Source organism: Crinia signifera, chromosome 5 (genome assembly GCF_055691185.1).
Source record: "Crinia signifera chromosome 5, ASM5569118v1, whole genome shotgun sequence".
Lineage (NCBI taxonomy): Eukaryota > Metazoa > Chordata > Amphibia > Anura > Myobatrachidae > Crinia > Crinia signifera.
Genome location: NC_139221.1, coordinates 118,576,009 through 118,592,774, shown reverse-complemented (window position 1 = coordinate 118,592,774; position 16,766 = coordinate 118,576,009). Strand labels below are relative to the sequence as shown.

The 16,766-nt window shown below is 48.2% G+C and overlaps 1 long non-coding RNA gene across 2 annotated transcripts in view; it reads right to left on the bottom strand.

The window, feature by feature from the left end:
* LOC146080524 (uncharacterized) overlaps positions 1-16,766 on the bottom strand; it is a 149,141-nt gene that overhangs the window by 75,792 nt on the left and 56,583 nt on the right. The window lies entirely within an intron of this gene.

Below are 16,766 nucleotides of genomic sequence, written 5' to 3'. Positions count from 1 at the left end.
CTGCCAGTATTTATGGTGAATTTACTAATACATTGAACATTGTGATGTTATCAGGCTATTGTACAGCTGTGTGTCCAGTTCTGCTTTATTCTCAATGCAGGTGCAGCTTGGAACTGAAATATAAAGTAGCCCTCTCAGTGTTCAGCCTGGTGGGCTTTACACTGACCGTGAGCGCTGCTTTACACTGACGGATCGGCCGGGTAATTTTCTGTGTTTACCTCACCTGCCATTATAACTTGTTAAGGATGAAATAAGTCCCTAACCGGCCCATTTATCATGAAATTAGCTGGTGCATTATCACCTTCCACTTTATCGCCTAACCAGGCTTAATAGATATGCCCCATTATCTATAGCACCAGTAGGGGCACATGTGTATCACCAGCTGTCACATTATAAAAGATTCACAGATGTCCTGGAATCCTCAGCACCCAGTTTGAGAACCACTGGACTAGAGGTAATAATAGGAGATGTAGAAAAAACACGATCTTAGATGGGGCACAGAAATAGATTTCCTTCCTGAAATCTATGGCTAGGAGTTATCTCATATTTGGGTCCATATACCATCTGGGCACTGAACGCAGAGTAAAAGTAGCTCCTGCTTCCCCTGCTCCCGCAACAATTATGAATAATAATATAGATCCACCAAGGAGAGAGAACATTAAGTCACCCCCTCAGTGGTGAATGCAGACAGCACAGACACTAAATGCACATATGGCCTTATTCTAGTTTACTCTTTCTGTCAAAATCCTTCTTAGATTAACAAAACCATGTGCATTGCAGGTGGGGCAGATGTTACTTGTGAAGAGAGAATTAGATTTGGGTGGGGTTTTACTTCAAAGTGAGATCTATATTGCAGTGTAAAAATAAAGCAGCCAGTATTTACCCTGCACAGAAACAAAATAACTCACCCAAATCTAATTCTCTCTGCACATGTTACATCTGCACCCCTGCAGTGCACATGGTTTTGTCCATCTAAGAAGGATTTTGTCAGAAAGAGTGAACTAGAATAAGGCCCATAGCCTCCAACATGATGCCTTCCGTTAGGTCACTAGAGCTGCACCTGGATCGTTATAGCAGTGATAGTGACCCAGGCACAATGCCAAGATTGTTTATACCTGTGGTTATCAAATCTGAATCAGTCCCAGAAACATTCCTTGCACCCAGACATGTTTTGGAGGTACACAATACCGCTCTGTTAGCAGTGAGAGAATATTCACCAAATCCCAAGGATCTACAGAACATTCATCTCATCAATTCCGCTTAGCCAAGGTTATGAGGCATTGTAGAGCTGGACTCAGGGCTAGAGCTTCCGCTATGCAGCTTAAGGCAGCTGCCTATGGTGCTGGCCACCAGGGGTCGCCCCCGAATCCATACATCACATGAAGAAGGCTGTTAGTGGTTGCAGCTGCAGGTATTACCTGAGGCAGTCTCTGTCTTCCCCTGCTCCCTGGGCTACTACAGGTGCTGTGCTTCTACTGTACACAGCCAGCATGTCAGCTCCCATTCCCCTGTTGTCTCCTTTCTTCTCACTCCCTACATGAGACAGATGAGCTGTGCTGGGAGCAGCTGAATAGAGGGGGAGATTCTCTAAGAATCTCCGCCCCCCTTCGCCGCCCATCGCATACTTAATTATCGCATATGTTGTAACATATGCGATAATTAAGGCAAAGGACAGCTCTTGCGTTAAGAGCTGTCCTTTGCGGTGGGAGTCGCCGGGTCCCAGCAGGTCCCGGCGGCTCCCCCCTCCCTCACACACCCGGCGCTGCTGCTGCGCCGGGCTCTCCTCCTCCCTGCACCCGGAAGAGGATCAGTGCAGGGAGGAGGTCACAGGTCCGGGCAGCACTGCGCTGTGCTGCCCGGACACAGGTGAGGGGGGAGGGGGCGAAGCGGGGCGGCGGGGGGTCGGCGCGGGGCGGCGGAGGGATGCGGTAGAAGCCCATTGGCTTCTCTGGGGCATCGCCAGATTTTTCTGGCGATGCCCTCCGCCGGGTTAACGCGGCGGGGGGCATTGCCAGAAAAATCTGCTTACAGATTCCCAAAATGCGGTAAAAACCCAGATAACGAGGTTTTTTACCGCATTTCTTGTTTAGAGAATCTCCCCCAGAGTGAGAGGCTGGTCTTATCTGATGGTAAGTAGACCAATATGCTGTGTTCCTGTGTCACTGTCTACTTATACAGACACTCAAAATTGCAGCATCTGCAATGATATACTGTACTTTAATTTCCCAAGTTAGTCATCACATACAGTATCTGTGCCAGCCCTCCCACCCTGCTACTACTGGAGGCTGAGAGATGAGAGTTTAGGAGACAATTCAGACCTGGGGGAGGGGTGGGGGCCTGCGCATGTGCAAACCCCCGCAGCTAGCACCTTCAGCACATTTTTTAGGCTCTGGTGGACAGACAGGGAGCCTTCCGATTGGCTCCCCCAGCTTTTCCGGGGTGTGCCCATAGAAATACTAGGTAGGCCTCAGCAAACTCAGACATGACCCTGCCTGATTGGGGCGGGTGGATGATGTCACATGGCATCAACGCCCCCCCCAGAATTCGTTGGAAACTGTCCACCTGAAAAGTAAGTCCAGGTTTACTTTTCATAACAAATAGGAACAATCATTTGATGGTGTGTAACCTTTGAATGAATTCTCCATTGTGCGGGCGCATGCGAGGTGATGTGTAAGCTCAAATGAATGTGTATGCCTTTATAAGGGGCTGGGCAGTGGCATAACAATACCGCCACAGTCCTATCAGTGGCTTGTGGGAGCTAGCGTCGCATGGACTATGCAGATTCCATACAGTCTGCCTGGAATCTGCTGAAAATATCCCTCCAAAAATGTCCACCTCTTTGTAGAAGAACTGATGCTAGAGATCTTACTGGACTTCTAACGACCCGGCCAAAGTGTATGTAACCCCTGGCAATGACCATGTTGGTAGAAAGTTGTAATTAATGTATGGGGGGGGGGGGGGGGCACCAGAAGCTGTTCTGGTAGGATGGGGTGCTGCATCATTTCTATTCACACCACTGGGTTGAGGTAGAATATGTTGAGAGAAAGAAGGGGCAGCATTTTGAACCTTTGCCTAGGGTGCCTTCAGACCATCCCTAACTAGCGGATTATAACTATATTCCTCAATCTCAACATCTAATATACAGATTTACCTGGTTTAATATCCAGGGGCAGAATAGGAACAGCCTATTACAGTCTAGTGAGCATATCCTTCTCATTTTACCAATGTGTTGGTACTTGTTGTTACATACATGAACCTTTTAAACATACTGAACGTTATTAAAAAATAACAATTTATATTTATCATTTATAATTATTCCATCGCTTCAGCGCTGCTTTTCTGAGGTTTATACCTCTGCAAAGAGAAGGGAAATATTTAGTTGTAGAGTCATCGACAATCCTTGACATGCAATTGCAAACCTATTTTATTTCCTGTTTCTGGATACAAGTACAATAGTAAATTAGTAAGAAGGATTTGGAGAGCGACGTGGGAAGAAAACAACATTGTTTAAGTAATAATTTCGAAATTGTAAAACGTAATAAAGTGAAGTGGCAAAATCTAGTTATAAGCACAAACTGTACAGAACTGAAATTATTAAAACAAGACATACGAAAACATTATGCAATTCATTGTTTCTTTGACACGGAAATTACAGTGATTTTGTCTATGGACATGAACAGAACAGAAGTCCCCCAGAGTACAGAAGTATAAACCTAAAAGTAAAGGAGCAAAAACATTTGTGTTTAACTTGAGAACAAGGATGTTGCACAAAAAGAACAAAAGCAGACACTCCCCAAAAATAATAATTGAATCCTGGTGCCAGAATCATTGGATTATTTAGACTATGCAAAAAAAGAAGACAGCACCCTAGAACATTTGCAATAAAACAAGTCTGTTTATTGTGCAAACAAGCATTCATATTTATTTAGAGAAATACTTTAAAAGTGGTAGAAAACATTAATGTAGATTTGTCCCAGTGGTGTTCTAGGGACAGGCAGGCAGTCAAGGCTATTGTTGGGGTGCTGTAGCCATGGGGACAAACCCACAATTGCCCTGCCAGCACAGCCACCATTCTAGTACTACCACCCTGCCAGCACTGCTGTTTGATCACTGCTATGTGATGATGAAAATCCACTGGTCAATTGGACCAAGCGGCTCTCCATGAATGCGTGACATCTGCCTTCTGTACATGTGCCTTTCCTCCACACCATTCCACTGACAGGAAGATGAGCTAGAATAGGAGCATACAAACTGCCAGAGAAGAAGATAAGTTCAAGTAGTGAGGTGACACATGACACTGGAGTTACAGGGGACAGGATGCTGGTGTTACAGGAACAGGAGGAGGATGGGGTTATATGAGGAAGGAGGGTGGGGTTATAGGTTGCTGGATGCTGTAACATGCTTTAGATACAGGTTACAGAAGGCTTATATGGGGTAGGAGGCTGGAGTTACCGTGAACTGGACACTTCATTTACTAGTGACAGTAGGCTGACATTGCATGGGGCAGGAGGCTGAAGTTACATTAGCTAGGAGGCAGGAATTACATAGCACAGGATGCTGGAGTTACAGGGGCAGGAGACCAAAATGACATATGGTAGGAGGTTGCAGAGACATAGGGGCTGGAGGCCAGAGAGACACAGAGAGCAGGGGGCTGTAGGAGGCTGGAGTGACAGAGCTCTGGAGTGATGGGTCAGGAGGCTGAAAAGACAGGGGACTGGAGATACACAGGGAAGGAGGCTGGTTACAGAAGCAGGATGTTGGAGGGGCAGTTGGCAGGAGTAAATGGTCAGAAGGTTTGAGTAAATTTGAGGTAGAAAATATGGAGCAGGAGACAGGAAAGACAAGAAGACATTAGACAGGAGACTGGAGATAAAGGGGTTAGGAGTGCTTGAGTCTGTTTAAACCTATGTTGGATGATGATGACATTGGTATTATTCCTACAAAAACAGGCATCTTCTGAACCTAATTATCTCCTACATGAATAGTGAATACTGACTGAAGACACTGTCTACCTAGGGAAGACCAATTGCCTTAAAGGTTCCAAGTTGCAAAGAAACCACCATTTACAGTATATGTTTTCTAAATTGTACCTAATTGCATTTTCCGAATTCGGGAATTTGCAGCCAAAATGTTTTATATTTTTAGTCATGAAAATGTGCACATTTTAGTCATGAAAATGCAAATTTGAGGACGTGCATTTTTTGAGACATGGTAATGTGCGTTTAAAAAAAATGAAAAAAAACATGCCCAGACAGCCAGCAGGGTATTGCCACAGCCAGGGGGGAGACTTTTTATACAAGTCCCCCTGGCCAAAGCATTTACCCCTGACCGGTCAGCCTGGGCAGGGATCCTGGGGAAGTGGAGACCCCCCCCAATAAAGGGATCCCCCTCCAGAATTTACCTGCCCAGACTGAAGCCCGGGGCTGTCCCCGATACCCCTTGGGCAGTGGGCATCGGGCTGCTAAATGTGTAAAAATAGAAATAACTATTTTGTATTGCTCTGGAACTATGAGTCCCAGCAAGCCTGCACCATAATTTTGCACTTTGTGAACCACAAGTCCCAGCATGCGGGGCATTAAAGGGCCCACTGGAACTTAGATTAACATCACATACCACATGCTATTTGAGGGAGTGATGCCCACGTCTATTGACAAACACTTACCCCCTCACATGTGGTGCCCGAATCCCAATGTGGGTGCAGTTTATGGCTCCCAGCACATTAGGGAATGTTAAGTGCTTGGACTCAGAACATGGGAATGTGATATATGTGCGCCACAGCTTCTTCAAGCCATATAACATAACCTCTGAGTAAAATGGTTTGAGAAAGTGGCTTGTGAAACCCCCCATGACCATGAGCTCACAGACCGAGTGCTGCCTGCGGAGAAGAAGTGGAGGGCACACATTAATAGCTGGCAGCCCCAAAAGGCTTCAAATAATTTCTCACCTGCTCATATAAGTACAAGGGGTTTGTGTGGTTCAGCCTAAACATACCCACCACCTCTTCATCTGAGAGGGAGTCCAGGTACACCCTTGCATGGTACCTATGTGAAACGCAAAGTGCTCCGGGGACCTGGATCTGGTGTGCAGCTTGCTCCCTCCTCCTGCGCAGCTCCTCCAAAATGCGCAATATCATAAACACAGAGCTCAACTCCTGACTGCAAAAACTCCATTGCTCAAACCCTCACAGGTGCCCTTGATGATGTTGGGGTATATGTAGGGGTGTTTCTGATGACAGTATGGCACACTTTTGTAAAAATTAACCATTTCCAATTTTTTCCTGTTGATCTGTTTCAAAGGTGCCCATCACAACCTGGTCTGTTTAGGTGGCGATTTTAAGTAAAATTTCAGTGGCGGATTCCGAATCTGCATCCTATTAATTTGGCAATTTGTATACTTTTGAATGGGGAAACATCTGGATGCGATATAAAGTATCATGTGCGAATCATGTGCGAATTGACCAGGGAAAAATGCAATCAGGTCAGGCCCCTGGGGGAGTAGCCCCCCCCTTCCAATAAAGAAGTCCCCCCTCTAGGGTGCCACTGAACTGGCCTGGACTGAAGCCCAAGGCTGTCTCTGGCACCCCAGGGCAGTTGGCACCAGGCTGATCATTGGTGGCCAGTGGCCTTATAAATAAATGTTGGTGGCACAGTGTCGCCACCGCTCCCTCCTCTAAGCAAATAAATGTAAGTGGCATAGTGTGTCCCTCAAAAGAAAAACTATTTAATCATTGGTGGCTAGTGCCCCCCCCCCCCCCAAATAAAAACCTTTAAAATCATTGGTGGCTAGTTGCCCCCCAAAAAAACTGTTAAATCATTGATGGCTAGTGGTCCAACGTCCCCCCAAATCCCCCCCCCCCCCCCGCCATGCAAGCTTTTAATCGTTGGTGCCACATGGGGACAAAAAAATACTTACCAAGTCCAGAGTCCTCTCAGTCCTGCAGCTTTCACCGAGTGAAGAGGACGGGCGCAGGGCAGCGGGTCTTCTCGCGACAGCATCAGCAGGGCTTCTCGGCAGCAGCATCAGCGGGGCTTCTCGGTGGCGGTGTCAGCGGATATTCTCGATGGCAGCGTCAGCGGTTTTCTTGGTGGCGTTCTACGGAGTCTACAGTGACAGTCGCTCAGAGGGCTCTGCTCATCCCCGCGCCACACATGCGGGAGATGAGCAGGAACTTCTGAGTGACTGCACTGAATTATCCAGCGTGGCCGTTCAGAATCTTGGGCAGATTCAGAATCGGGGGGCCATGCATTTAAATCGCTGTGTGGTCTACACACACAGCGATTTACATGCATTTTCAGGCATTTTTTAAGGAATTTATTAAAATCGCTCAGAAAATGCCTGCAAGTCGCCCAATGTTTAGGGCCCATTAGTAACTAGTCTAGAGCATTACATGATAATAGAATTCAGAGATATTGGTTACATATATTTGCGCAAATTTATCTGTATGCCCCCAAGCTTTTGTCAAGGCTTCTCAGTATATTGGGGGTCCCTAGCGCTATATCTAGGAGCAGGGTGTGACACCCCCAAAAAACATCAGAAGCTAGAAAGCCCAGAGAAGCACACCAGTGAAAATATTGTAGTATTAAGAGATATTACTGATAGGAAGCCGAAGCTATATACAAAAAGTGAGAAAGAAAAAAAAAAGTAATTAAAATATAAAAAATAGTGTTAGTGAAAAAAAAATGTGCTGTTAACAGAATGTAAAGGTGGGCCACACTATAGCCATCCAGCCCAACCAGTCTTGGCACTTGGCAGCATCTAATGAATTATATGGCAGTCATTTTTTTTATAAATAAAGCAGTCCCTTAGATATTTTAAAAACCCATTGTTACGGATTTGGTTGTTACCCACGGTTGAAGTCCGGAGACAGGGATGTGAGGATGCTGGTGTGGTGCTGCAGGAGGCAGGGAGCTGGAGATCAGGCGTGAGCCCGTAGCTGGGACCGCTGTTTAGGACGGCCACAGCGAAACCTACACTAACTCTGTTGAGTCCCCCGGGCAGATGGAATACCCCTGCGGTAGTGCTAGGCTTCGCCTGTAGCCGCCGCGTTCGAAAGAGCCAGTTACGCCGGCTCTGACCCCGATGCAGCCAGGTGTTACGTGGAGACAAGGGGTGAGCAATCGCCAGGGGGTATCTCAAGAGGCAGCTCTAACTAACGGGCCTAACTGAGAAAGAACCCCTAACTAACCGGCACCAGGCCAAGGACGGGACAACGCGACCGAGTTGCAAACCCAACAGGAGATAGGGAATCCTCGGAACCACGAAAACAGAAAACGGATATTCCCCAAAACCGGATGCAGAGAGGAAAGGGGAAACCCCTACCTGACGGAGACTAAGGAACAAGATAAGGGAAAAAATAGAAGACAAGAATAAACCATAACCTGACAACAAGAGAAAACAGTCCCGCGGAGGGGAATGGCCACGGCGAGCCACAACAGAGATGAAAGAAGAACCGGGGCTCCACAGGAGCACTTACGTGACCCACGAAGAGAGGGAGAAGGTGGAATTCACGTGGACTCCGTCCCGGGACAGGAACACTGAACGTAGGAGTGAGGAGACGCCGACACAGAAGACGTCGACACAGGGAACACAGAAGATGCTGACACTGAAGACACTGACGCAGGAGACACAGGAGGCGCTGACACTGAAGACACTGACGCAGGAGACACAGGAGGCGCTGACACGGAAGATGCTGACGTAGGAGACAACTGGAGCCACAGGGAGAAACCCAAACACTCCAGGGACCAAGGTAGCATATTAAACGCTAAATGCAGGGCTACAGGAAGCTGAGCTGCAGAGGATATCCTGGGATCCAGACAGGAGACCGAAACAAAGGACCAGACAGAAGTTCTCTGCACATGCAGCAGGAACTTAAACCAGGAAGCTGACAGGAACTGAACTGACAGGAAATGAGCTATCACTGGCCCGGATCCCCAGGAGAGCATGGCTTATAAAGGCCTCAGGTGATTCCAGCAAGTGCTTGATTAGCTTAATGTCTCACAGCCTAGTGAATAAATTAAGCTCCCAGCACACAAAGCTGTAATGGCAACAGACCTGCCACTAGAGGCCACCAGTGAGCAAAAATGCCAAACAGACAGAAACTGGTTCCTGACAGTACCCCCCCCCTTGAGGAGGGGTCAACAGACCCCAAAATCCAGACCTCCAAAAATTAAATGCATCTGGACTCTGGATGACCGGGCAAAGGCAACAAAAAATGAAAACACAAGCTACAACCACAGCTTGTGACAGTGCCCCCCCTAAGGGTGACCACAGGGCACAACCAAAACTAAAAGATGATCCAGGAGAAAAGATTAATGTTTCTTTCTTCTCTTTTTCCTGGATTTTGAAGGGAAAAATAACTTAAGGCCCCATACATTATCGGATCTGATGGTACCCTCCCCCAAGCTACAGCTATGGGGTATCAAATCAGATTCAGGGTTGGAATCCTGAACTGAAGAGATCCTGAACGTCTTTTTCACAGACGGGATGGGTAACGAAGAAGAATGAACGCCTTGGCCGTAGATGGAATCTTTGTGAAAGTCTTTAATCTCAGACTTTTGACTGGACAACTCAGCCAGCACTCTCTTGTCTGCCATCATTAAGGCAGGAGCAACTGCTGGACTCTTGCCTGTGGGTATACAAGGTGAGGCGAAAGTGCAATGGATTGATTGTGAATTTCTCAGAGCCGGGACCTCATACCTCTGGCTAATGTTGGAGACCATATCTCCAGGAGCTGATGAAGCCTCAACCTTCCTCTTGGGACTGAACTTTTTAATAACGGCATCACAAAAAGAGGAAAGATCCTTAAGGCAAGGGTCACTACACCTGATCAGCTTGTAGGCCCATGTCTGAGGTCTACCCCTAAAGGCAGAAATGATGAGGTCTACAATGTTAGCCCAAGTGACCCCTGAAGATGGTCCCGATTCAAAAAGGGAAGTATAGTGTTTGACCAGGGCAATAAAATGGGCAAGGTCTCCATCAAATACAATGGACATGGAAACGTCCACCTCTAGGACCTCAGAGCTAGAATTCTCTGTGTGAACGACCCCACTAGAAGTTGAAACTTCAGAAGTCTCCCTGGAAGCTAGCATGACCGAGACCCCAACTGGGTTTATGGCTCTCAAGTCCTTTGCTGAGGCTGTGGTCTTTGGGACCTCAGCCAAGGAGATGGCCGCCCTTTTCAGGGATTCAGCCTTAAAGGTACCTCTTGGGGCAAAATGGACTAAGCCCCCCTCTGGGATGGGACAGGCAGAGTCCCCTTCCGGGACCGGACAGGCAGAGTCCCCTTCCGGGGCCGGACAGGCAGAGTCCCCTTCCGGGGCCGGACAGGCAGAGTCCCCTTCCGGGGCCGGACAGGCAGAGTCCCCTTCCGGGGCCGGACAGGCAGAGTCCCCTTCCGGGACCGGATAGGCAGAGTCCCCTTCCGGGGCGAAACAGACTTGCCCACCTTCTGGGGCGAAACAGACTTGCCCACCTTCTGGGGCGAAACAGACTTGCCCACCTTCTGGGGCGAAACAGACTTGCCCACCTTCTGGGGCGAAACAGACTTGCACACCTTCTGGGGCGAAACAGACTTGCCCACCTTCTGGGGCGAAACAGACTTGCCCACCTTCTGGGGCGAAACAGACTTTTGGGCCCCCACTCGGGGCTACGGCCTTTGGGCCCCCACTCGGGGCTACGGCCTTTGGGCCCCCACTCGGGGCTACAGCTTTTGGGCCCCCACTCGGGGCTACGGCTTTTGGGCCCCCACTCGGGGCTGCGGCCTTTGGGCTGAACACTTTCCGCATGGTTTTTAGAAAACCCGGAAGATCCCTTAGGATGGGATCGTCAGCCTCTATGAGAGGTTTAACCCACTCCAAAGCTCTTCCTCTAAAGCATGATAAGAGATAACGGACAGCAGAAGTAGGAGTTATCTTCACATTATGTGAGAAGTCCATTTTAGCGAGGAATTGCTGAGCAATTGGTCGGAGCTGGGCCAAATCTCCATCGAAGTATGGCGTGTTAGAAGTATCATCAGACACGCCCGGCGGGCCTTGGGCATCAAATTGGCTCGACTGACCTCGAGCACCCAAAACGTTCAATGAGCCCCAAGCGCCCTTGCCGCTAGATGAGCCCACGGCATCGGACTCGCCTATGGAGACCAGGACTTTGAGTGCCACTCCTGGATCCACAACCTCAGAGGCAACTCCGTGAACCCCAAGATCAGGGAAGATGTCACTAGAAATCCCGGCTGAGACTGATGTCAGGGATTCTTTCTCCGGAGTTATGCCTCCCAAGGCCTCATCAGGAGCAATGACCTCCATAACTCCATGTGGGGTTAAGTTCCCCAAGACCCTCTTAGGGGTGACGGCTTCAAGGACCCCCTCTGGGATTATGCCACTTGTAGCCCCTTCTGAGGGAAAAACCTGAGACTCCTCTACGGGACATAACAGTTCCAATGTTAAAAGAACGTTGATCTCCCTGACTGGAAGATTAGCATCCAACGTCTTTCTGTCTGGAATCTTTGTGGATGAATTCCACATTCCCGTCTGATTCCGTACCTCAACATGGGGCGCTCTAGTCTTAGGACCCCAGTTGTAAGTCGGAGCGCTACGTATGTGGGGTGTGTGGTCAGGCTCCTCCTGCTTAGAGGAGACAGGCATAGATGGAACCTCCTGATACCACTTGGATTGAGGAAAATCCTTCCCAGTACCACCACCAGATCTGCGCAATTCACAATACTGGAGAAAGTGGTCTGATTCCCCACAATACAGACATAAGTTAAAGTCTTTACGCCGTTGCCGCTCTTCTGGTGTGAGCCTTGGCCGTAAAAAACTTCTATGTCTCTTCTGAATCTCCTGATCTGAAGTTTGCCTGATTAACCCCTTAGCCAGGGTCTCCCTAGGAGCTGGTTGAGCCCCAAAAACCTCAGACAGGTCCAGGAAAATTTGGGTTAACAGATCTTGCAATCGCAGAAATGACTGCTGCAGATCCTTAACCCGCTCAGGTTTTAAGGCTGTAAAGGCCGTATTTAAGGCCAGCAAGGAAGCTTGCAAGGCCTGCATAATTAAGTACAGAAATGAAACAAACAGACCAGACCACCTGAGTATAAAGCAAAACCCCGTACTGGGCAAAATACTGGAAGGGAAAGAAGGAAAAAAAAAAATCTTAATATGGACAACTCTATAGGTCCCGCAACCAATCAAAAAAAACACCCAAATCACCTTGAAACAAGATTTTATATATGCATGTACCCCTATGACTACCGTGAACACATGCATATATCGGTATGGCCAGTGATAATGTTACGGATTTGGTTGTTACCCACGGTTGAAGTCAGGAGACAGGGACGTGAGGATGCTGGTGTGGTGCTGCAGGAGGCAGGGAGCTGGAGATCAGGCGTGAGCCCGTAGCTGGGACCGCTGTTTAGGACGGCCACAGCAAAACCTACACTAACTCTGTTGAGTCCCCCGGGCAGATGGAATACCCCTGCGGTAGTGCTAGGCTTCGCCTGTAGCCGCCGCGTTCGAAAGAGCCAGTTACGCCGGCTCTGACCCCGATGCAGCCAGGTGTTACGTGGAGACAAGGGGTGAGCAATCGCCAGGGGGTATCTCAAGAGGCAGCTCTAACTAACGGGCCTAACTGAGAAAGAACCCCTAACTAACCGGCACCAGGCCAAGGACGGGACAACGCGACCGAGTCGCAAACCCAACAGGAGATAGGGAATCCTCGGAACCACGAAAACAGAAAACGGATATTCCCCAAAACCGGATGCAGAGAGGAAAGGGGAAACCCCTACCTGACGGAGACTAAGGAACAAGATAAGGGAAAAAATAGAAGACAAGAATAAACCATAACCTGACAACAAGAGAAAACAGTCCCGCGGAGGGGAATGGCCATGGCGAGCCACAACAGAGATGAAAGAAGAACCGGGGCTCCACAGGAGCACTTACGTGACCCACGAAGAGAGGGAGAAGGTGGAATTCACGTGGACTCCGTCCCGGGACAGGAACACTGAACGTAGGAGTGAGGAGACGCCGACACAGAAGACGTCGACACAGGGAACACAGAAGATGCTGACACTGAAGACACTGACGCAGGAGACACAGGAGGCGCTGACACTGAAGACACTGACGCAGGAGACACAGGAGGCGCTGACACGGAAGATGCTGACGTAGGAGACAACTGGAGCCACAGGGAGAAACCCAAACACTCCAGGGACCAAGGTAGCATATTAAACGCTAAATGCAGGGCTACAGGAAGCTGAGCTGCAGAGGATATCCTGGGATCCAGACAGGAGACCGAAACAAAGGACCAGACAGAAGTTCTCTGCACATGCAGCAGGAACTTAAACCAGGAAGCTGACAGGAACTGAACTGACAGGAAATGAGCTATCACTGGCCCGGATCCCCAGGAGAGCATGGCTTATAAAGGCCTCAGGTGATTCCAGCAAGTGCTTGATTAGCTTAATGTCTCACAGCCTAGTGAATAAATTAAGCTCCCAGCACACAAAGCTGTAATGGCAAAAGACCTGCCACTAGAGGCCACCAGTGAGCAAAAATGCCAAACAGACAGAAACTGGTTCCTGACACCCATTGTGAGTCTTTGTCAGCAGCCCCCTGTCACAGAAGCCCTTTGTCACACTGTCCTTTGTCTGCAGCCCGTTGTCACACAGGGGTAGATGTATGAAGCATTGATAAGGGAGGAGAAGTGATAAAGTGCCAGCCACTTTATCATCGGCCAATCAGCTCTGATTTAAGTTAAGTTACAGGCTGGGTTTAAAAAAGGGACAGCTAGAAGCTGATTGGCCGGTGATAAAATACCAAGCACTTTATCACTTCTCCCTTATCACTGCTTCATACATCTGCCTCACAGCCCCTTGTCACAGCTGCACATTGTCAGCAGGCACACGGCATCTCTTAAGTGGAGGTATTGTAAGGTGAGAGCCATTGGCTGCCCAGCTGCTAAGGGAGAGCTGGGCACACCCCTGAATATTATGAAAATTAGGGTAGTGGCTCTAGGCCATGCCCATATGTCCGAGGCCACACCCATAGAATGTATGGCTTCACATCCTTTTTGGGCCGCCCGCACATTTGGGACTAAAGTTGAGATATATATTTGTGGTATGATTATATGTATGTTGTGTATTTTGTGTGTATGTATGATGTATGTGTATTGTGACAAGAAATCACATACAGTATCATGGATAAGATTAAGCCTTTTTTGTAGCAGTCAAACAGCTTACCAGGTAATCAACAAAAGCAATAATGGTTACAATGGTTACATCATTGCAGTATACAGGTGTCACAGCATAACACATACTCTTCAGAAAGCTCCAGTGGTCTCTACCATAGCCCATTTTCTGACCTATCACTTGGGCAGCAATTCTATCATCAAGAGCAATGACCCTCTCCCCTAGAAACTCTTATGTCAGGAGAGCACAGGTGCTGTTAATCAGCTCAACCCTGATCACATCAGATTCCCTGCTGACGCTGCTGCTACTCTAAAACCTGTGCCGGATCCTCCACATTATCTTCATGTGGAGGTATGCTGTCCCTGACACAGTATGTATGAAATTTATGTAACAGATGAGCAGTAACTTATTTATAGGATGCTAATCAGTGTACGAGACAGGGAAGTCACAGGGTACATATGGTTGGGTGGCACAGTTCCTAGGCAGCCATCTGTGGTGCCATCTTGATCATGGTACTCATAGGCAGCAGTAAAGGGCTCAACAGGCCATCTCCCCTACTGCACATCACAGGATGGATCCTAATGCCTGGTACACACCAGGACGACTAGGGCCCGATCCCCTCAATCTAGATCCAATTCCGACCAATTGGATGTAGATTGTGTGGTGATTGGGCCCTTTTCTGTCCTGGTGTGGACCGATACCGATCCGATGCGCGGTCCCGCGGGTCGGTCGTTATTCAGATCCTACCTGCTGCAGGTAGGATCTGAATAACGACCATACTGCCGGGTGCGGGTCGCCATTGGATCGGACCCGCTCACGGTGCACATCGTGAGCGGGTCGTGCCCCCCCTGCATCATCGTGAGCGGGTCTGAAGAAACACTGACGACGCGCTCACAATGTGCATCGTGAACGGGTCGTGGTGGTGTGTACCCTACATAAGGCTGTAGGGGGGGCAGTGTGTCAGGGCCCTGGCTGTAGCTTCGGCTGGTGGAGAGCCAGCATGCAGGGAGAGGGTGACCATGATTGGCTTGCTAACTCCTGGTCTGGTGGTGGAGCCCCTGAAGTAAACAGAAGACCGGCTCATGGCTACAGTGGTGCAGTTGTCCTAGAGAAGTCCCGTCTAGTGAGCAGTACCGAATTAAGCCTTTGGGGAGCCCTGGGCACTTTAGACAGGGGCCCCCTTGCACTTGTAATTACTGACTGCACGGGAGAATATTACACTGTCAAAACATAGAGTTAAGGCAGTATAAACTTGGTCAATGGGTAACTGCGGGGGGGGGGATTAGTATTATCTATCTATCTATATATATACATACATACATACATACATACATACATACATACATACCACATGAAAAGCCTGTGTTTGTCCCTCAGTGTTGCCTCTGATTAAAAACCCTCCCATGATGAGGCTTCTACTGTCCTCCAGGGGGCTGAGAAGCATGTATTGAGCACCACCAATCAAAGCTCAGCACAAACCTCTCAGCCTCTGCCCTCTTGTGCAAAGTGTCATGGAACTCATAGTTCCCCAGCAATACACAATAGGTTCTTTTACTTTTATCATCCTGATGCCCACCGCCCAGGTGCATCGGGGACAGTCCCGGGCCACAGCATGGGCTGGTAAGTTCTTGAGGGGGGGACTCCTTCTTTGGGGGCCCCCCCCAGGACCCCTTCCCATGCTGACCGGTCAGGGGGATGATGCATTGGCTGGGTCTCCCCCCCCCCCCCCCCCCCGGCGGTGGCATTACCCTGCTGGCTGGTTGGGTGCGGTGCTTTTTCTTTAAATACGGGGGCCCCCTCTCGATTTGTCCCCCATATTTTGGGAACCAGGACTGGCTCTTGAGCCTGGTGCTGGTTTTATAAAATCCATGGGAACCCTATTTGTTTTGCAGTGTGATTTTATAAAACCAGGAATGTCTCTTTGAGCCTGGGGCTGGTTATGCTCAGGACAGCATTTTTTTTGGACAGCATGGTTCTGTCAAATTCGCCTGTCAGAACCTGGTCTATTTGTTTGGCGATTTTTAGTAACGTTTACCAAAAATCACATCCCATTAAATTAGCGGGTTGCATATTTTAGAGTGGAAAAATTCCTATTTAATGTCATCCCATGTGTCTTAACCAAAACTATTGCTTATTCTTCCATATAGAAAATGTTTGTAATGAAAATAATTAAAATACCGTATAATATCATTTTAAATCATTTCCAATCCAGTGAATATAAATTATTTTAGCTGTTTCAAAAGCTACAAAAATTACAATGGCTGGCTTCAGATGTTCATATTGTATGCAAATATTAGGTTACAATTAAGTCAGTGCCAAGCAGGGAATAAGATATACAAATGATTAGACTCATGGTTTATATTGTACTGCTGATATTCATCTTCCATAACAATGGAAGCAGCGCTGACTTGCCAAATCACCTTCCAATTGGGACTAAAAATTGGACATCTCTGCCAGTCGCAATTCATGCAGAATTCAAAAATATTTATGTTGGCATCATATCAGACACCATAAATTAATTGCAAATATGTTTTAGCCTTTAATTAATTTACTTTATTTTTATTACTGCACAGAACATTGTAGTGCAGATAATGTT